We start from the raw sequence: 22,498 nt of genomic DNA on the forward strand, positions 1-22,498 counted from the left end.
GCACACTCACATTCTATGTGCGTCGCACACAATGCTTGTATTTTGAATGTGCACGCACACTTAGTTACAAATTTGCCAACTGCCAAAAATGTCAAACTTGTGACTAAGTGTGCGTGCACCTTCAAAATACAAGCATTGTGTGCGACGCACATAGAATGTGAGTGTGCACACTACTGTGTGCGTGCACTGACAGAGTGAAAAGTACAGCCATGCAGCCACATGCATATTGACGATGTTTATTCAAATTTGTTTGACTGACTTTATGAAAAATCCGGCTTCCGATTACTTCTAAGTGCTTTGAATTTAAAAAAAAAAATTACTTGGCAATTGCTGTTGTTATTATTCTTTTCAATCATTTGATACTTATCTGACTACAACAAAAAGAAACCCGTAGTTTCTCTTCTTTTTCTCGTAAATCATCTTCATTATTCCAATCACATTTGCTACTGAATGTTAAACACTTCACCTTTGACATATTGAAGTTTTCTCTTTTTTCTCATAATAACGAGCGTTGGGATGTCAACAATCAAATGATTTACTCATAGACGCATTGTTTGACAGACAAAGAAAATAGAGAGAAAGGGAACGGTCAAAAAGTCATGCTGTTTGTGTTTGAATCTGCGATAAGTATGCTGACAAAATCGATTTTGAACCGAACTTATACTCAATAAACTCAAAAAAGCTCGCAAAAATTATAATCGATTTTGTCGCACAATGATTCCGTATGCCATCGATTGCATAATGTTAACAGCAATAAATTGAGCACAATAAATACAAAATCACAGTTACAACGTACAAACTGTTTTCAGATTCCATAAATTCTTATGAAAGACCTCATTTCTAAGAAAATTTACTTTCCTGGACGAATTTTAAAACAAAAAAAGATTTTGCGGATTGGACTCAGGGATCCGGAAAAATGGGTTTCAAGTTGATAGTTAGCTGCAGAGAGTAGAAAAAACTACCACTATAGTAATAATATATTAACAGTGCCTATAAATAGTTACTATTTGTACACATTTTGATTGTGTGACTACAACAATTTTTGCGAACTCTAATGTGAACAATGTCACTCTTTGTATTTAAAATTTAAAAGTGTTTTGTTGTAGTCGAAATTTGTACAAATAGTAACTATTTATAGGCACTGTTAATATAGTATATTACTATAGCGGCAGCGTTTTATATTCTCTGGTTATCTGATACCTTCCTTGAATTATGTGTGTCACAAGCAATCCAAAAACGATTTTAAAGCAATAGAATACCGTTCGAACAAAGAAATTAAATTGGAAATGAATATTGATTTTCGTGTATATTTTTTTGTTATTATTCTTTTCAATTTAACTATTTCACAAAACTTAAAGAATTAACTATTTTTATACTCATTGTTTAAGTATATTTAAATTCATTAATTCCCGTCTTAAAGTTTAAAATGTCAACTCAAGAAGTCGCCGAATATGTTTATCAATTAATTACTTCTATAAAGTTCTGCTTTAGTCTCACCTGAGCAAAAAAAAGTCGTTTGAAAGTCGGTTTTTATTTTTGTGATAGCAACTATTGATTGAGTTTTTCTTTAATATTTAACAAAGTTTTGTGTTTCAATTAAAATCAAAGGATACTTTTGGAATAGTATGGAAAATAACAAGCAACTTAATTCACTTTTTCCTAGCATCAAGTCTCTTTTTTCTTCATTTTTTTTTCTATCAGTGTCAGACTATTACCTCAACAAAACGAAATTACGCATTGATTTACAAGTTATTCATATAATTTGAGGATTTCTTTCAGATTATTTCGCTTGATGAAATGAATCAAATTTCACTGTAAATTGTTACGAATAGAACGCATTTCATGTTGGAGATCATTATAATGATGTTGTCATTATCAATGAATTGTATTTTAATGGCATAATGTCATGATAAAAATCAAAGTGAAATCAAGAATTTGTGATTTACGATTGGTCAACGTGCGTCTTCAAACGTTTATGTCGTCAAATGAAATTGCAATTGATTTTATGTCAAGTATCCGATGAGCTTTATTGAGAATCTTGTGTGTGAGAGAGTGAAGACGAATGTCTGAAATGATGTCTTCTGTAAAAACTCTCCAATTCTGAAGTGTTCCATTTGAAGTTTCATGTGCAAATCAATTGATTAATGGCTTTTACGAACATCACATTATAATTAATGTTTATATAATAAAAAAAATACAGCAAAAATGGTCGATGCCTTTTATTGCTTCACCAATCCCATGTGAAAGGGGGATGATAAAAGATGTGATTGACATATGTACATTTCTCATTTACTTGTTTAACTGGTATCTGTCGACCTCGCATTTTTCTCTCACCCAACTTGCCAGATGGTTTTCAGATTACAGATTTATGATATTTTCAACAAGAGCCACTGGCAACAGAGTTCAAATTTTGCATTAATGACTTAAAGACCCATACAAACACACTCTTTCTTTGGTTCAAAGTTCGATTATTTGAATTGTTGAGTCTCCTCAGTTTTCCATTCGAATTCCTTTTGATAATTCAAATTTTATGGAACCAACAGGTTTGGGTCGACGATGTGTTCACACACTCGGCTGAGTGGCTCTTACACTTTGCTTATTGTATAATTACTTGATTGTGGTAACCAAAATTTGGTTAGTAGCATTAAGTGAAATCCCATTCAAAAAATTTCATCTAGGAAATATATTTCAAAGCTCGTCTCTTTGCTCAATTTTGCCTTTTTCAAACATTAATTCCAGCAATTTCCAAAAAAAACGTTATCTACTTATATGCTATAATTCTGTCACCAGAGAAAGAGAGGGAGAAAGATAGAGAGACGAAGAAAGAAAGGGAGAGAGAAGGGGAAAATCAAGATAAAATGGACCCTTTAACATCGAAAATAATTCAAATGAAATCCGACCGACAATTCATTCAGCACTCAATCAACGAAACTGTAAGTTTATGTATAAAAAAAGTCAACCAATGTGTATTTTGGAATTTTAAATAAGATGTGGAATTATTAGGGAAAAAAAGTTTAATTCATAACTTGAAAATGAATTCAATCAAAGTCTCCTCAAAAGTCACTTGTGTTTTGTTTTGTTTGCATTTTCCGCTCGGCTAAAAAAGGTCACTTAACATTTAACTCTGAAATGAGTGATATCAATGGAAATATGGATCGGCATTAAAAAGGACTATAAAAGCATTTTCCATTTGAAAGTTATTGGTCCGTTTTTTTTATGATCTGATTTGGGAACAATTTTAATTTCAGAAAATTGATAGCGGACGATATTTTCAATATAATATTCATTAAATCAACCACATATAATCGTTGGAATTAATGTGAAAATCATATTGATGGCAAGAGCGCTTGGAAATGAGCGAGCCGTTTTCAATTTATTTCCGGCATAAAATCTACGACAATCATTTTTGGATTGAGATGATGCACAGTGAAGTGAATGAGGCCATAAGATGTAATTGACGTTTATTTTAAGGAGCCAAACCGTTGGCATAAACGAAAATTGTTAATTAAAATTTGCTCGTATGCCACAATAGATGAAGCACTTATCAAGTGAGAGGGGGGGGGGGCAAGAGAGCGAAAGAGACAATGAGGAAGGAACGAAGAGAGCATGAGTATGTCCATACATTTTAATGTCTCTGGCAAAGTGTCAATTGTTTGTCTACACTAAATGGCTTTAATTTTGAATAAATTACTTGATACTTGTCAAAGATGCGGATTGAGTTAGACATATGTTCAATCCGAAAGAGCAGCTTAAACGATAACAATCCTGTTGATTGCAGCTGCCCTTAAGTTTAGCTCGAATGCTTAAGCCATTGAAGATATTTCCATGCGACAGCATATTGAGCTCCGGTTATCATAAACCTCCGAGTGAATGTGTATGCGTCTGGATTCGAAACGTTCAAGATAATAATGATGGCAATAAGTGGCCCGAATACAACATTTAGTGTATACTTAATGCATGCTTTTCTATGATTTAGTAAACAAAACCAACAAATGCCATTCGCACACACTTTTCACTGGAATTCTCCAAATAACTGAAATTGGTGCCGGCAAAGGGACGTACACCAATTACAAGCGAATGGTGATTACAACAGTACCGTTACTACTAGTAGCAATGTTGGCCTTTTAGTGCGAAATAATCATTATTAATGAAAGAATAAAATGGCATCCACACAAAATAGTCGCATTGTTTCTTTTTTACTACCTCGTATTTTGTTGTGTTTTCATTTGGATATCGTTTTTTCGTGTGTCACGATTTTCGGATTATCATGCATTTATTGTGATTTTTTTCGGCCTCGTTGAATTCTTTGGAAATGTGAAAATTCAACGCCTTCAATCAAATGCTGCGAATGGATTCGACAAAAAATCGTGTCGCTTTTAGTTAAGATTTTTTATCAAGCTGATGTAATAATCGAGATTCAAAAATAAATCAACACGATGATGTGATGAACATACGACACAAACGGCGAATTGCATTTTATACTTGTACATTGACAAATTTACTTTGGCATGCAATGCAAAACGAAATTGGATCGCTCAAGCAAAGAATTTTTTATGCAGATAAACTAAAATGTATGTGTACCATTGGAATTGACTTCTAACTTTTTGATGTTTGTTGCAGTCAAGATAGAGAGAGACAGAGAGAGAAAGAGAGAGAGAGAGAGAGAGAGAGAGAAAGAATCCACTACTGCCAAAATATAGCATACGTATGTATGTAACGTTTGATTGTCGAACATACAACACATTTCCATTCATGTGAAAGTCTCCTGTGCTTAAGTGTCGCTAGAAATAACACCGTGTACACCAAATTATTTGGCCTTATTCAATTTTCTACTCGGTAAATTTGTCGAGTTACATTGGTTTGCGAGAAATGTTGTCGGTTGCTGTTGAGTTTCATACTCGACATACTCGAAAATTCAACTTAACTCTTACTTTCTCTCTATCTGAGAACATTGAGAGTAGACAAGCGCCGGAAAATTGACGTTATGTAAATAAGTAATCAGCATAAAAAAAAATCTTTTTCTTTTTTTTTTTGTTGGAAAGAGGAACCGACCCCATAGTGTATTACAATATTTGTGTTGTACAAACGAAATGCAAAGAGGAATATGCGGTGCAATTTCGAGTGCATTTAGAAAACGATGGCAACAATGCCAGACAGACCGTTGAATTGAAGTTTGTACATTGAATGGGTTGTTCCGTTGTTAGATACTGTGCCTGGCGAGCAAAAGTTAGATACTGTGCTTGTTGAGGGAGACAAAGTTAGATAGAGATAGAGATAAAGAGAGATGTCGTGTAGAATAGAATGTCATTGCTACTTGTAGCGTAACGAAAGTGCATTAAATTGTTTTATATTTGCAGCTATTGTTGCCAAGAACATTTACGCTACGCTTTGTAAAGCCAACACAAAACCGTATTCTAATGATTTTAGCTGAAAATCAAATAAGTTTCAATTTGATTTTGTCAACGAAATATTTCTATTTGTTGAAAATTTACCAAAAGCTGGTTTTCGTTCATCCATTTCTTGTCGCCTGCAGTAACGTACAGCGTTTCTGCTCGACTTTTCAAAATGGCTATGTCAATTGTATTTAACGGTAAATTATCGAGAAAATAGACAGCTATAAATATTGAACGCCCGAATTTATGCAGAAAATGTCTTAACACTTTGCAATAACACCAACACCGCCACCACCACCCACAGCAATGACACAATCAAAAATGTCGCGTGCAAATTGAAAATTCAATATAATGTCATCTCGATTGAATGAAACACTTTTTAACCGTTGATGTGCCTTTAACTTAATGATAGTTGAATTATGAACTGCATTAAATAGACTAAACGACACTGAAAAGTTCATATTAAGTGCATAATTCATTTAATTTGTATGGCATTTTCTTTGCCAAAACATTTGACGAAGGTTGCAAATTCAAAACCGTCTTCGTCACTCTGATTATTCGTATACCTTCGGCGAAAGCTTCTTCGATAACAATGTGACTGTGAAATGTTCAGAAAATTTTGTCTATAGAACAATTGGGAGAGAGAAGTAGTAATAATAACATTCACCATTGTGAGTTTTGTTTTGTTGACAGTTCAGTTGGGAGTTGAAATTCCATGAATGCTTTTTGTATATTCTAAAGCGCACAGTATGACAGATGAATTTACAGGATAATTGAATGTTGTAGAATAAAATTACACAGTTTTATATCAAAGCTGTTCACGTGGGTACCTAGAGATCACACCCCCTGAAACATGTTTGAGGCCCCTAGATTCTTTCGATTCAGGGATTAGGGATTTTTGCCAAATTATCACCCTTAATCATTTTTTTCCGAGTGGAATCAAAAACTCCTTTTTGCCAGAGGTTTTGCAGAGGGAGCTGCTTTTACACTAGATAAAAGTGACTCTTGTGAGAACCCCCTATAAGTTATGTTGCACTTTGATATGAAAGGGCTGTTTATCTGCTTTAAAAATGCTGCTTTTATTCTAGATCATTCAACTATGAGTTTATTAAATGCTGGTGTCGGTCTTTTTATCGGTGCACCAAGGCTATAACAAAGGCAATTAAATAACACTAGCCAAACAATAGCAAAAAATAGACAAATGAACTCAATTTAGTTCCATATCGCTTGAAAATGCCATAGAAAATGTCTGCCAGTGCACTCGAATGCGTAGGCAAATTGCATTGTTACAGCATCACCAAATTGGACCAATGGACCCGCACAATGCTTAAACACAAATATTTCCTGTATACAGAATACTGTACACAAAACAAATGAAAGCAATGAAATTGTAAAGAACGAAACAATCAATCGCTTTAACAAAACATGACGAAACACATTGAACAAACACACAAACTCATCATTTGAAAGAGAAAAAAACGTTCGATTAAAATATTTCGAGTTATGAATTTATTATTGAATTCGCAAAAATGAAAAAATTTCTAAAAAAAAGACTGACTATAATATTGCAGGAGGAGACTAATAGCAAATCTGAATGGTATTATAGTGAAGTGAGTCTCGTTTTGAATGATGTCAGCTATGGGTTTTGATTTCAAAATTTGTTTTTTTTTCCTTCTGGATTGTGTTTGTTGCTCTGCTGTGGAACGAGTTACATATTATATACAGATGCTTTATCGCATTCGACACAAATTGAATTGCACGTGGGATAAACCATAAAACTGAATACACTGAAAAGTTATGGCACAATGTGGATTGCCATCGGGAACATTGCGCTTCAAACTTTACCGTCAATATGTCAAACAAACGCATGATAACTTATTCATGTTAAAATGCCAATACACGTTGTACATTGGAACTTTTGAATTGAGCACAAAATTGGCCAGCTTCCTCGAAACCTGTTGTATGTACGACCACAAAAAAAATGTTCTTCTGGAAAATGAGATAGCATTGACAGGAGGGCCCATGGCTCGATTCAATTTTTTTTAAATACATTTTTTTCGACATGATACGTCTCCAATGGTATGAAATGCATTTGGATTTGTGTCATGCCATTTCAATTGAATAAATGATATTGTTGTGTTCTTTTTTGCAAATCAAAGGCTGACTGATTGGTCTCATTTGATTTCATTCAACTAATGTAGACTTCTAGATTATGAATGCTTTATATCCACTTCGATATGTTTCGAATAATTTTTGAAATATATGTCAGTCATGTTGATTTGAATTTCATTTCACAGAGCTCACACTTTCCATATCACATACTTCAGATTTTTTTGCTTCTAATAATTAAAGCAGGACATTGTATTGAGATATTTTCAGGCAGATGAATCAGCTCAGGGAGCTAACGTTAGGCACTGAAGTGGAGTGAAAACAATAGATGTGATTGTAGCAATGTAACCGTAACAATCACTTTTATTGTTTTCGCTCCATTTAAGCGCCGGACGTTGGCTTCCTGACCTGAATCAGCTGCCTGAAAATATCTCAATACAATGTCCGAGCAGCATTCATCCTTTTCAATGCCGAACTGTGTGAGAGAAAAAAAAACCGAAAAGCATGAAACTCCTTATCACTCTAACTCGCTGAGAGGTTCTATTCACCGAATTGGCGCATCGTCCAATGCTGGCATATTTAATAATTCATGAGTGAAAATTCTCAATCACATTTGATTGATTTTTGTATCTTCTGTGTGATATGACGTGACATGTGTAAAAATTCAAAAGCTGTATCTGTTCAAATATCCGGATTCATTCGATGTGAATGAAATTAGTTTTTTTTTTCACACTTTTCAATAACAAATTCAAATGAATTTTACGAAATTCAATTTGGCACGGTTCGGCCATTTTTCCGTTTTTTTTCCCTCTCAAAGTCGGAGAAAATTTCAAATCCCCTATAAGCTATGGAAAGATCATCAGGGGTAATATATTGTTTTTATGAATGTGGGGAAATATATCCACCATAAGAATAAGCAGGTAAAATTCACCAAAATGTTTCGTTGGAAAAAATGAATGTGGAGAAATGCCCCTCCCTTCATTTCTATGGTGAATTCAAAATCAACTTTCAGTAATAGTAACAATGTTCTCGATCCACAAACACAAGCGCACGATGACATTTCGGCTGCTGATGTTGGGGTAAATGCCAACCGAAATCACAATCATCATAAGAGAGACACAAAAACAAACGATATATGCGGCACGAGGTTCGAAACCATGCATGCCATATCGTACAGCACAATCGTTCTCTTCCTTACCGTGTGCCACATAACTACTGCTAGTTCTGCTGTTGCTGCTTTCATTCGCTTCGTTTTTCGTTGGCAATTGGTTCACACACAATATAGAGCGATACGGTATGTATCAAAATATTCGGATGAATTTTGTGCCGTGGTTTTTTTTCTGTGTCTCTCGTTTTTCTCTTCGGCGAGTGTTGTGTGTGAACTGTGGCTGCTGGTACTCGTTCGCCACCGATCCAAACATTCGTGTACAGTGAATAAAAGTTTTTTACATCTTGAATTCAGTAGTTGTGTTCAAAGCGTCGCGACGATAACATATTTTCGCATATTATATATACTTTTTTACGTTTTCTCTATATTTTTTATACAAATACACTTTTAATCTTATACATACACAGGCATTTATACATATATGCAAGAACAAATGAAATAAAAAAAAAATCAAATACTAATTCAAACCAAATAATAATTATAATAATAGTAACAATAATAGTAAAATTATTTAAGAAAGAAAAAAAAGACCGCCAACACAAACAACCAAAAAAGAAAATTTAACAAAAATTGAAATTAACGATCGATCTAAAATGAATTTCAAAAAAATTATTGGTCGAACGTGATTTAAAAACCAGAGAAAGTAATTAAAAACGATCGACTTGTAAATAGAAATTAAAACAACAGCAAAGAAATAAGAGTAAACAAAACTATTGAGCGGGTAAAAAAGACATTTTTTTGAACTTTTGGAAGGGATCGAACAAAACAAAACAATAATAACAAAAAATAAAAGCGTGAGCAGAGTTAATAAGCTTCGGTTTCTCATTGGATAATTCTTTCGTTTGTCGCTTCATCACGAGCAACAATTCATTATCTTGTTGGTGCCGGTAATGTTTGATATTTATTTGCCACTCACAAAAAAAAAATACCAAAATTTCACCAAAAACTAATGAACGAATTTTCAATTTCAAATGCACGAAATGAAACATAACATATGAAATGTAACGGTTTTCTCTTTAATCTATGTTTCACAAACGTACAATATATAATTATTGGTTGACGGTGGGAGCTTTGAGTTTTTGTCTGATGGAATTTAAAAATATTTTCGGTTTATTTTGTGTTTTTTTCTATAAATGTTTTTGTGATTTGTTGGATTTTCTTTTATTTTTTTCGGTATATCGGTGAATAAATCCGTGATCTCAAGTATTTAAGAAAGGATGAATAAATAGCGAAAAAGTTTATGTGAACCGATCTTGGTTGGTTAAGTGTTTGAAAATCTTTTAAGCACATATTTGCATCCAGCATTTTGATTTGAAATAAATTGTGTATGTGCGTCGATGAGATTTTCAATGTGTGTGCGCACGATTGTGTGTGTGGGTATGATTAACATTCGATTGATAATTCAAAAATTTGACTGCGATATAAATAATTTGTTTTGATTACGGCTTTACAATTCGTCCTACATTTCGAATCAAAGAGTTCTTTTTTTGTCTCCCACTTCAATGTTATTGTCTATATTTGATCTCTTGTTTCACTAAATTGTTATAGTCGCCGTTCTCGTTGCTTACTGTCTGCGATTAAAAATCGATGGTGTAATATACATGTGTCTCATATTGACGGTCAAACCGTTTTATTCTCATCAAAAAAAAAAAAAATTAAGGTAAAAATAAGTTATCTCACGAAAGTGTACAATATGTATGCGTGTATGTGTTAACCAATACAAATATTTTTTTTGAATGATGAGATCATTTCTAAAAATCAAATGTGATAAAAAAATGGGAGAGTCGAAGAAAATTATTTATTATTATTACTTCATTACACTTTGAATGTGGGCTGGGAAATCGACAGGCAATCCACAAATCGAAAAGCACATAGATACTTTGTGTTTCCCAACTCAAGAAGCAAGAATACGCAAAAGCTTTAAGCTATAAATAAAGCGAACCGTGTTCAATGTGTTTTTCTTTGAATATTAACTCCTCATAATTTGGTTGTTTATTTGATTGATGTGAAAATAAATACGCTCTTATTTTCAAGTTTTTAAATGAGTCTCATTAAAAATGATACAGCCATTGAATTTCTCTTATAACTTCAAGTTGAACAACAATGAAAATGAAGCGAAAAATAAAACGCATACAAAACGACGATGGTATTTGATATAATAGAGTCGTATCGATAGATTGATTGTTATATAGAACCGATTCGGTTGCAGAAAGTCGCTTATAATCGGTAAAATCTTGTTTCTACATGAGATGGTTCATTCATTTCCATTCGATGGCCTATTAATTACATTAGGCATTTTCCACAATACACAAAACACCGAGCTAATCGTGTTCGGAATTGCATTGGAAATTCGATTAAATTATAGTAGATCAATTATTAGCCTATGGGGCGATGTGGATTATAGACACCGCTTTGATCCAAATATTGTATTTTATCGAATAGTAAGATGAACTATATTGAAATGTTGGTAGCCACAATTGATCGATAAATTTCAATATTTTGACATGAAACCGGAGAATAGGAGACAAAGTGAATGTCAAAACGAATGGGCAGACCAATATAGAATGAAATTTGTACATACAACGATATATACACATGATTCCATTCATGTGATGATAATTTGTCGATATTTGGTAGGCAATAACAAACGAAAATTAAGTTACACACACAGAGAGAGAGACTTACAAACACACGCACTCAAGTTCAATTGACAATATGCTTAGAAAGAAAACATGTCTGCTTGTCATGAGGTCTGACGGGGAGAAAAAGTCCATAAAAACTATATGAATTGTGTTTTTCTGTCTGTTTGTGTGTGTGTGTGTGTGTGTGTGTGTGTGTGTGTGTGTGTGTGTGTGTGTGTGTGAGAGAGAGAGAGAGCGAGAGCTGTATTGGAATATACGCATCGACTGATATTATTTCAAAGCAATCATTATTTGAAAGTTTTGTTTTAAAGGTGACATTTTTATCGATAGCCTTTGACAGCATTTTAATCCAATACTCCTCGCCTTTCTTATTCAAATATTGGATTTGGTGCGTGTGTAAACAACAACAACAAAAACGATAGAAAAGAATCCATTATTTATTTGCTATAGTTAATTTCATTATACGCAAATGTTGGCATTGTGCTTGACATTATTATTTCATATCATACTGCATTGTAATTTTCTGAGTTTTTTCTTTGTTTGACGATGGATTTAGTTGGTTTTGTTGTTATCGTTCATTTCTCCTTTATTAATCTCGCACAAATTTTCGCTTAATACTGTTAACAGTGGAAATTGATTGTTAAGTGATGAAAGCGCGCGCGGAATGAAAGGCTCGGTCGCGCCGGTTCGCTTCGTTTCTTTCGTTATCCGATTGTAACTATTATTAGGAAGAATTTTTTTTCTATGTCATCTCATAGTCATACACCTTGATCAATTATTTATTCTTCTAAAAATGCGTGTCTAGTCACTGGCTGAAGATTTATAACATTCTCGTCGTGATATTTTACAATTGAGGATGAAACTAACAATGGTCAATTTAAAGGTAAAAAAAGTAACTTTTTACATTGTGATAACACAATAGCGCATGCCTATAGAATTTATCCGTCTTTTTGTTCGTTTTTTTTGTCGTGGTCGGCCTTGCTAATGGAGACAATGATTTGAAATTTTTGTTGTTTGTTCTACAATAATTTTTATCAATTGACAATATAATGTGACGGACACGAAATATGCTTAATACCAACAAAAGAAACGTGTGACCTTGCCATTGATGGCACGTTTGTAATACAATACAATATTTTGTTTGGTGTAATTATTCGCAATTTGTTCCATTGAGATAAAATATTCAGTGTGGACCAAGGTAATTGCGGATCAAAAAATCGCAAGTAATTGCTTTGCACACGCAAAAAAATTGACAGCAACGGTAATGGTAAGGACGACCGCAACCTTAACCAAAGATGTGCAACACATCAATTGCTCATACGCACACAACAAAAAAACAACGACGAAAAATTGGTCATCGATTTTTGGTTTGAGAAGAGAACAAAAAAAAAATCGAGCCTTTGGTAGCCTGCAACATTCCAGCGAATTCAATTTCGGTTTTTCACCACATTTGCAAAACAATCAGTTTTTGGTTGGAGCCAATTTTATCGTATTAATAATGCAACGAAGCAAAAGAACACGTGTAAAATACCCAATACCGAAATATACATATAGTTACTTGAAACCACATTGATCGCGTCTGTGTGTATACACCCACAGCAAACAAATAAATGCTCGTTCTCTTTTACACGCTCTCTCTCTCGTTGCCGAATAATAATGGAATATACGATTTGAGTTTTTTTATCATTGTGCGATTGAACCAGTACAATTTTAATCAAAAATCTACAATAATACGCGCAATGCAATTCACAACCGAACAATGGACGGAACAACAATGGTTTTAGGTGGGCAATAAGCGGAGGTGAATTCTGATGGCGGCAAAAAAAGGAAACGAGAAATATAACAAATATTGATCAGATTTTGAGTGGCTCGCTCGCTCTCTCTTTCATGGAAATGAAAACTGGAAAAATTTGCATAATTCTAATAATTTGACTAGAATGTCTATTTTAGTCGGAAAACTGACCATTTTGGTCGAAACACAATTTTTTGTTTTGGGATAGAGAAAAATATAACAAACAAATAAAATGGAAAGCACACACACCGCAAATAACATAAAAAAACCATAGGCAATCTGAACATTCCAATCGTATGGCCAGCACTTTTTTTCCCATCCGAAGTCCATTGATAATGCAAATTTGATACATTTTATACAATTTTTTACCTTTGTGTTTTGTATTGAGGGAAATTTTACTATTTGCGAATGCCACTTTTATTTGTGAGGAGTGTGGCGAATTTGAAAATAATTTTTTACATGCATTGGCAAATATTCGCTGGACCATTTATAGGCCAGCCGTTCAGGAAACATCAAATTGATATAGTAAAAAAAGAACATTGATATTCAATCGCCTTGAAGCAATTCACACTTGAACACATTTAGAAGTATTCTTGACATATGTTTACTTAACTTCGACACATTGCTACTTTGTCAAGCTAAAAGTTACACAAATCAAATATGAAGTAAGTTGTTTCAGAGACAGTTTCTCAGAGCAATAAATATGAGCAGGAGAGCTTTGCGGAGCTGGAGAAGCACTGGATCATTTTTATTTAAATTTAACATTTTACATCTCCTTGAGAAGGAACTTTGCTTATCAGTGCTTCTCCGGCTCCTCTGCGAAACAGTCTCTTTTCAATAACAACCACAAAAAATGTAAAGAGAAAATAAAGCATCTGTTTTTGGCAAATAAAAAATTAATTCTAATCAATTCTCTTTAAAAACAATAAACTTCACAATTTTACTGCGATGATAAGACGGTGTTAACATACCAAAAGTCCAGAAAAATCTCATTCATATAAAGCGTCTTAAGTACCTGAAAAAAGGTTCGGCATGGCATTCATTACGATTTGGACGGATTTAGCGATGCAAACCCTAAAAATATATACTTTTTTTTAATAAATTGATTGGAATCATTTCGGAAGGACCCAATATTTGAATAAAAAAAAGAGAGAAAAGATGAAAATAGTACGAAATCGTTGTCTCTCTCAGCCATTTGCATTATTTGTGAGTCTATTTTGGGCATTTGTCCAAATAAATTCCACAAAAACCCCGTTGAATAATTTGGTATGTCATTTAAACCGCTGAAAGCCAACAAAAATGTCTAGCAGCCAATCATTTATTCAATTAAGTTTTGCGATTTTAAATTCGTTCGTTCAATGCGTTTAAATTGAAATCAAGTCTCACTTCGTTTTCTTCGTCTTTGGCTTATACCAAACATTTTAAAACTTGCTTGAAATTGCAAAGTATTTGATTACATCAATTAAAATAATTATGAATGAATGCGTGGGAAGGGGAGGGGAGAGAAAGCGAATGGAGCTTGTTGGCGACGAAAATAAGGAGAAACGAAAATAAATGTGCCAATCAAATTTGTGGTTTATATTATTTTGACTTGGTAAATTAACAATTGAAATGCTTCTAATTCGGTGTGTGTCTCATTTTTGCGATACACCCGCAATGCATCAAATGAAATTTGATCTCACCGATTTTGTGTTTGGCATGTTTCATTATTCTTGTGGAAAAGTAGAAGAAAAAACACCATTTAATTGAAAACTTTTTGCAAAACTTTTATACTTGAGCGATTACACAATTTGAAATTAATTTACAATGATAATTTCTACGATTTCTTGTCAGTTTGCATTAATTGCTTTCAACAATCATAATAATGATATAGTCTGTGGCGGCAATTCATTTTAATGTGCCATCGAGTACAAACGTTCCAACAATATGAACGGTATGCGGTGTCAGTGTGTGTCGCTGTGGCGCTTTCGTTTGTTTATTGGACTGTATGTGATCAAATGAGCGCAATCAAATGCAATTGATCATGTTATAGTATCAAATGAGATTAATTGATAGCATCGTTCAATTTTCCTCTATAATATCTTCTTTCAATTCCAATTAACATCCCAAATTCAATTCTGTTCAAAATAAAAAAAAAATAAACTCGCCGAAAATGTGAATCATATATCATAGCTCACATTTATTTGGACTTGCATCAATTCGTTTCAAAATAATGAATATGATTCTCTTTTTTTTGTTCAGATAAAAGATTTAATTTAATGAGAACAAAACAAATTGAAAGCTGAAGCAATTAAAAGGAAAACATCAATTATTATTATCGGCATATTTGCTTTGCTACTAATTTTTATTTCCCGTCAAAAATGATAACTCACCGGTTATATTCAATCGCTGTGGACACAAAATCACAAATTTATCATCCCAAATAGAACAGATTGAATTTACGGTATGGTTGTGCACGTTTGAACACCTTTTTTATCGTATGTATACATCTCAATCAATCTACCGGTAAAAAGGTATTGAACAAATGAATAAACAACAGCATCGTCAGCAAACAAAAGTCTATGCATATCAAGGGAACGCATTTTTTACAAAAAAAATATATATACAAACAAATCATGAACAAATAAGCACACACGACAGCAATATTGAATGTAAATTTTTGTTATTCCGTATGTTTATCGTTTATTTTTTGCTTGCCACTTCCATTCCGTGATCTTATTTCGTTTCGTAAAGAATTTTGAAGAGAAAAGAAAATACAGAATATTCAAGAACGAGAGAAAGCCATCGAAAGTAAGACTACAGCTACCAGCTATACAGTAAAGCTCAATTCGAATTTGCATGGAATGGATAAGAAGTCATCATTGTGTTATATCTTCTAACAAGTATCAACAAAAGCCTGTTCAAATGGAAAGTGTTGGAAAAACACATATTCTCGCTTTCTATTTCACTCTCGCTCTTTTTCTGAAGTCGTGTGCTTCTGTTTCCTTGCACAATGACACGTATGGTAATCAATGTGGCTCACACATATACAATCGGAATTGTGATTGCTCTTCGTTCCGTATTCTATATTTTATGGTAAATTCAAATATTTTCGTTTTCATCCTAAATACACTCAATACAAAGCAATATTCACAAAACATTGTATATCATTCTTCCTTTAATGAAATGATGCGACGACGGCCGATTTTTCGCTGTTATATTTCAATCTCACACTTGAACACGGATAAACACAGCCAAGAGGCCAAAACCGAACATTCTCTCTTGGAATTTGTTAAAGCAAACAAACTTGACATTTATATTGTGCATCGTTTAAATTGATAACAAAGAGAAGAAAATAAGGAGAAAGAGTGAAAGAGAAAGTGGCAAAGGGAGTCGATTTTCTGTCGATCCATATGTGTAAATTGCTGTCGAGTATAGGTATGAAGAGGGAGGGTTTTTGTGTTTCGACCCCTTTTTCATACACGATCATCATCCAAAAAGTTGAGTTTTCTTTCGATTTGCTAGAGTTTTATGCTGGTCAGTGATATATGCCCCCCTCTGCGACATCAATGTCTCCCCACCTCTGGTGTGTGTGTCTATGATATTTTGATTGAACGGTTTTTCGAACGAAAATAGATAAAAAAAAGCATTTATTGAAGCATATCAAAGGTGTAGATGCCATCGACAATATCAAATAAAAGTAACATTTTAGTTGAGAAAATAGCTTAATACGGATTTTCTACGATTTGTTTCTGCACATGTTCATATATTGCATGACATGTTGCAGTAGTAAGTCCAACTAGCATGGATGATTTTCACACATCGGTAATTTGCTTACATATGTGTGTATTTTTGCTCGAATAATATATATCGGTTCAGTTTTGCAGTCACTTCGTTTTACTAAGAGAAAATAATAAATTTACTTCATGCAGTTCTGTCTGGTTTGTTGAATTATTCCGTTTTTCGAAATAATATCTCCATGTGTTCGCAATTTTTATAATGAAATATGATTCAAGCATCAGTATTCGATTAATGTACTCTTTACACACAACTCATAATCTATATAATCGAATTTATAAACACACATCGAATGATATCCATAAACATAAATGGTTTTGACGTAACCATTGTGAAAGTAGATTACACCAAATGCGGTAGATATGAGCTTTTTATGCGAATCTTCCTGATCTGCGCCATCTTTCATTCCATACGTCAATTTGAAGCGAAGAAAAACCACAAAACAACATGGCGCTCTTCAACGATCTTCGTTTTTCCATTTTACTATTTTGCTTGTCTCACTGGTCAAAAAGTCTATATTTTTCTCTTCGCTTCAATGCAATGATACATATTTGGGTTGAAGGATGGAATGATAGATGGCGCGGATCAGAGAGATTCGCATTTTGGCACTTCATACCCCATTACCCCTCACCGCTTGGATTACATATTGAAAAAGAAAACATGAAAAGTATTCAGTGGATAAAGCAATAACAGTCAATAGTCGGTATTGTTGTTATTTTGTGTCGTTTTGGCATGTGTAAATATGTGATCGTCTATTTTATAGATTAGCTTTGGATAAGATGGCCAACTGGAAAAAAGCACAACCAATTAAATGCAATTGGATTGAATAGTTCATTGTTTGCAACAAGCAATATATATATGAGCGTTAAGGACCCAAATAAATATCATTCTTTCGTATAGTGTTCGAATTTCCACTTTCACCTCGATTTCTAGATTGAAACGAGAGAGAGGGAGAGAGAGAGGAGAGAAAAGAATGCGCAATTTATATATTAATAAATCTTGGTATTATGAAGAGTATTTCGCTTGCAATCAAAATCAAGTAAAAAATACCCATTGAGATGAAGAATGAGTGACGAAACCAAAATTTGAGACAAAAAATTTCGGATTTCGTCTGTTCGCAGCAGAGACTTTTTTCCAGAGCGATAAATGAGAGGCTGATTTTCAAAAAAAAATATTCGTTCTTTAAAGGCAATGTGGAACTTCAAGAAAAAGTTTGAAGACATTGCTACTTGAGATGTTGCTATTGTTCAAACTTAAATAGCTACCCTCATCTCTCTATCAACTTTTCACCCCACTAAGGTTTCGTCCTTCGCGCGAACTATCGTCCGCTGTGAGCATAGCAAGCTTACAACACTTATCAACGATTGTAACATTCAACTTTTTACAAAATGTTTTCACCGAAGCAAATAAAAAAATGCACAAACTAGCTTCAACAAGCGTGAAATAAATCAGCTCAAAAAGTGAAGAGAGAGTGGGAGAGATAAAGTGTGTAAGAATGAAGAAAAACTGCGCCAAAATGGTTTGAAGTGGAATATCGCATTGAATATTTCAATATCCTCGATTCAAGAGCAGCATTTCCTGGTTTTATAGCCGTTTGGTGTGAATTATGCGATTTTCAATGGTGCGCAGGATGAAGATTGTTGAAAATCTCTTTGCATCGCGCGTTTGTGTGAGTGTGATGCCCTGTCGAACCGCATACAGAAACAATACACATCGTTTCGTTGCTGCAATCGTTTCGACGGTCGTAAAACAAAAAAAAGAGAATATTGATGTGTTCGAAACGACAACGATGGACAAAAGAAAGCAAAACGAAAGAGCGAGAAGCGTCTTGAATTCTCGGTTCCGCCACTTTATGGTACTTTTGCTTGTGTAAGTGTGTGAATAAAATATATATGTATGAAGACAGCTAGCTTTGGCATGCTTATTTACGCCTTTCATGATCCTATCGATTCGCGCATTATTTTCTAAGCACATTTTCCGTTTGTCCATTTTTTTGGTGATTTTTTATGTTGTTGTGTGCATGCGGTCTTTTAGCATCGGATTTTTTAATGCTGTCTTTCAGTGTGATCGGTTTGGTCACAACTATTTACACCGACAAACTCATTATATATTTAATGTCAATGGAAAACCATCCACAAACAGATATGATACGAAACCATTTGCCAACATTTACGACATATTTGCCTCGCAACCAAAGATTTCGAAAACTGTTTCTTTCCTTTTTTTATCGAACTTCACTTGAATAATTCCAAGAGAGAATTTTCGTTATGTTTTGTGTGCGTTTTTGCGATTTTGTTTTCTTTGTTTCGTTTAGGTTTTTCATAAGCTCCATATGTTTGTATGAGGCGCAATAAAGTTATTGATGTTGTATGTAATCTAAACAACAGTGTAAAACGCGACCGTATAAAATGATAGCGTAAATATTCAAACGCACACAAAATCCAATTTTTCCAGACCATTTTCAAATGGACGATCCCTTTCTTCGGTCTTTCATGTTACCATTGTGGTGATGTTCTGTTAATATGGTCATGTTTTTCATCGTCGGAGAAAGGGGCGATGGCCGATATACGAATTACGGTTATGGGGGCGAAGCTTGAAGATAAAAAAGCTACTATAATTGCGATTTGGAAAGGCCATCCTTTCATATACATTCAAAACGAAAATAAGAAACGCAAAATATTCATTGAAAAAAGTGCAAATTTTATATGAAACGATGGACGGTGAGTGCGGAAATGAGAGAAGATTCAATAAAATCTCAATGAACCGTTCCATAGACGTCATTTTTTGACGAACGAACATTGAAAGTAAATCTGATATACAACGAAATAATTAACGTTATCATACGAAATGTTTGAGTGTATCAATGGTTGTTATCTTCGTCAGAGTTTCCATGAGAGCAAACCAAATCGCATCATCCACAATTTTATTTAATTCGCTTGAAGGCTGATGTTTAGTCAATAAAAGCGATTTGCTTTTCGATGAAAATCGTTTTATTGTATTTTTGATGTGATCAAATGTCAAAATTGGTTTGATTATGTCACAAAATGAAATGCGATCGGTTTGCATTATTTCGAATTTAAACGGAATAACGAGAGAAGGAAAAGCACAACAAAACCAGAATATAAACAACAAAAGAAAGTGGTCTTGAACCATACAAATTTGACTATGCTTCCATATCCGATTACTGAATTGGTTATCGCATTCAGTTGCATAATGAGTCGATTGAATTCATTGTCGACTATTTCATGCGGGCTGTGGGCCAGCATTTTCTTCTTTTTTTATTTCAAACGGCACGATTTTTGTTATAGATTTTGCAATTGATGTTTCATTTGTCAACGTAATCTATGCTTTTAAATCTAAAGCGGAAAACGGAAGCGATTGAGCGTACGGTCGGTTGAGCGCGTGCATCGAGGCAATCTCATAAAAAATGCAGTTGATTGACTTGACTTGCAAATTTCATTGACATTTATGCGGGAATTTTGTAGTGGCATAATTAGTTAAATACAAATCGTTCATCATTTCACGGCGATTTCGATCCCGAAATCGTTATGAAGATGCAACATTGGGTGTTTCGATTCATTTATTCTTCCGGTTGAATGTATATAAGTTTCTCGGAATCTTGCTATAGATGTTGCTGCCATTATGTTTCATTTTCAAATTAATGCGATAATTTTCATTTTGTTATATTTTTTGTCATAATTTTCGTTTATATACTAGCACGGTAACAAGTGAGAAATTTAAAGTAATGAAAAATCGGCTAAATGATTTCTCATCATTTTGAGATGAAATGATGTGAATCAAGAGACTCATATGCCAATGCATTTGCATTATTGTAATGGTGCACATTTAAATTTAAACCCACAGTTTTGTGAGTTGCAAATCATTGGGTGTTATTTGAATAAGTTGAACGGTGTATCAACAGCTATGAATATGATTTGCATACATGCACATGCGCGCAAAAATTAAATTATGTTCAATTCATTGAATAATTTATTAGTTTGTGATATATCATCAGCATATTTAAAGGCATTCAAACCATTCGTTAGTTGTGTTATGTCGACAGTAACTTTCCCATGATGATGTCATTCAACATTCTATTCTCGTTGACATGGAACAATGGCACGGCGAAGTCACCCCGAAATGAATCCACTGCTGAGACGAAAAGAGCCTGAATATTTTATAATGACTTAATTTGGTATTATTATATATACATATATGGGCAACTAACTTGCGAACCATGCGAATTGTGAACACACACGCTTTGCTTCACGTATTGCCGATATATGAATACAGTACAGGTCAAAAAGTTTGAATACACCCAGCAATGTGAACATTACAAACCATAAAAGCTGAAAATCACTTGGATCGAGTTTTGTGAATTCGCTTTTTCCAAACACAAACTTTTCACCTATACTGTACTATTTATTCGTGAGTAAAACTTTTGTGTATATTTTATATGCTAGGCCAAATGATGTGCTCGTCAAAAAGATTGTATATAGTTGAATGTTTGATGTGCACGAAATGTTTAATTTCTATGGCCTATTTCCATGGGATCAATATTCTGACAGATTTTTTTTTTTTTCATAAATAGTTCATAAAGGTGCCATAATTTTTCGGTTTTCATTTTAAACGCGTCAATCTCTTTCACAGTCATAAAATATTGACAAACTACGGCAGTGAATGCAAAGTAACTTGACTCATTGACGATAATAGAAATTATTCATAGGCTATGAATTACGTAGAACACCCCAAACTAAATTTTATTTTCCAGAGACTGGGTCTAATTACAATGACATTTTTCATCGTCTCTTTTTCGACGATTGATTAAATCTGATTTTCGAGCAATTTTGATATTTATATGTAAAAAATATTGGGTGTACAAAAAAGATATCGTAGTATTTTTCTTTGGATTTGTATGTTTTTCTGCTTTAATTGGAAAAAATGCAGAAAAATATTTTTATTTATTTTTATTTTATTTATTTATACACCGTCTGATCACAGACTGAATTTATCACAAAATTTGTACAATATCGTTCACAATGAAACACCACCCGATCGTATACCCAGCCACCAGCCTTCTCGACTTCGGAGCAGCAGATATCGACTGTGTTCACTGTTTTAATTTCTATATAATACATATAAATTAAAAGTTAAATTTTTCACCGATCAAATATCGCATTTTCCAATTTGACAATATTGTTTCTAAAGATGTGTCTTGAAGCCGATTCTAAAAATATTTCTCTTATCAAGTTAAAGTTTCTACAAGCTACATAAAACGGCTGATTATGTGCATAATCCGATGAAAATGCCTTAACTCTAATCATTTCTGTACTTCTTAAATTTCTTTGGTTTTCGTCATATTGCAGTCTTGTATATACAATTTTATTTCTAAGTGAACTAGACACTATTTTACTTAAAAGCAGATCATAAATTAAAAATATGGAGGCATTTATACGCCGTCTCCAAAGCGGTTGAATATTTAAAACATCACATCTAAATTGATACGGTGGTAGCACAAAATTTTCATCTCTTTGGTAAATAAATCTCAATGCCCATATCACAAAATCTTTCTGGATTGATTCTATTCTATTGGAATGGATACGGTGATATGGTTGCC

The 22,498-nt window shown here is 33.6% G+C and overlaps 1 protein-coding gene across 3 annotated transcripts in view; it reads left to right on the forward strand.

Moving 5' to 3' along the window:
* Nucleotides 1-22,498, forward strand: part of LOC116339415 (potassium channel subfamily T member 2) — a 174,927-nt gene that overhangs the window by 30,797 nt on the left and 121,632 nt on the right. Inside the window, exon 1 of one of the 3 annotated variants that reach the window (XM_031765292.1) lies at nt 9,227-9,557. The exons of the other annotated variants lie outside the window; for them this stretch is intronic. The gene's annotated coding sequence lies outside the window, so the exon portion shown is untranslated. Of the gene's footprint in view, nt 1-9,226; nt 9,558-22,498 lie in introns of those variants that run through there. 3 annotated transcript variants of the gene reach the window in all.

The sequence above is a fragment of the Contarinia nasturtii genome, unplaced genomic scaffold, assembly GCF_009176525.2.
Source record: "Contarinia nasturtii isolate CC-2019 unplaced genomic scaffold, AAFC_CNas_1.1 Cnas_scaffold_129, whole genome shotgun sequence".
Taxonomy (NCBI): domain Eukaryota; kingdom Metazoa; phylum Arthropoda; class Insecta; order Diptera; family Cecidomyiidae; genus Contarinia; species Contarinia nasturtii.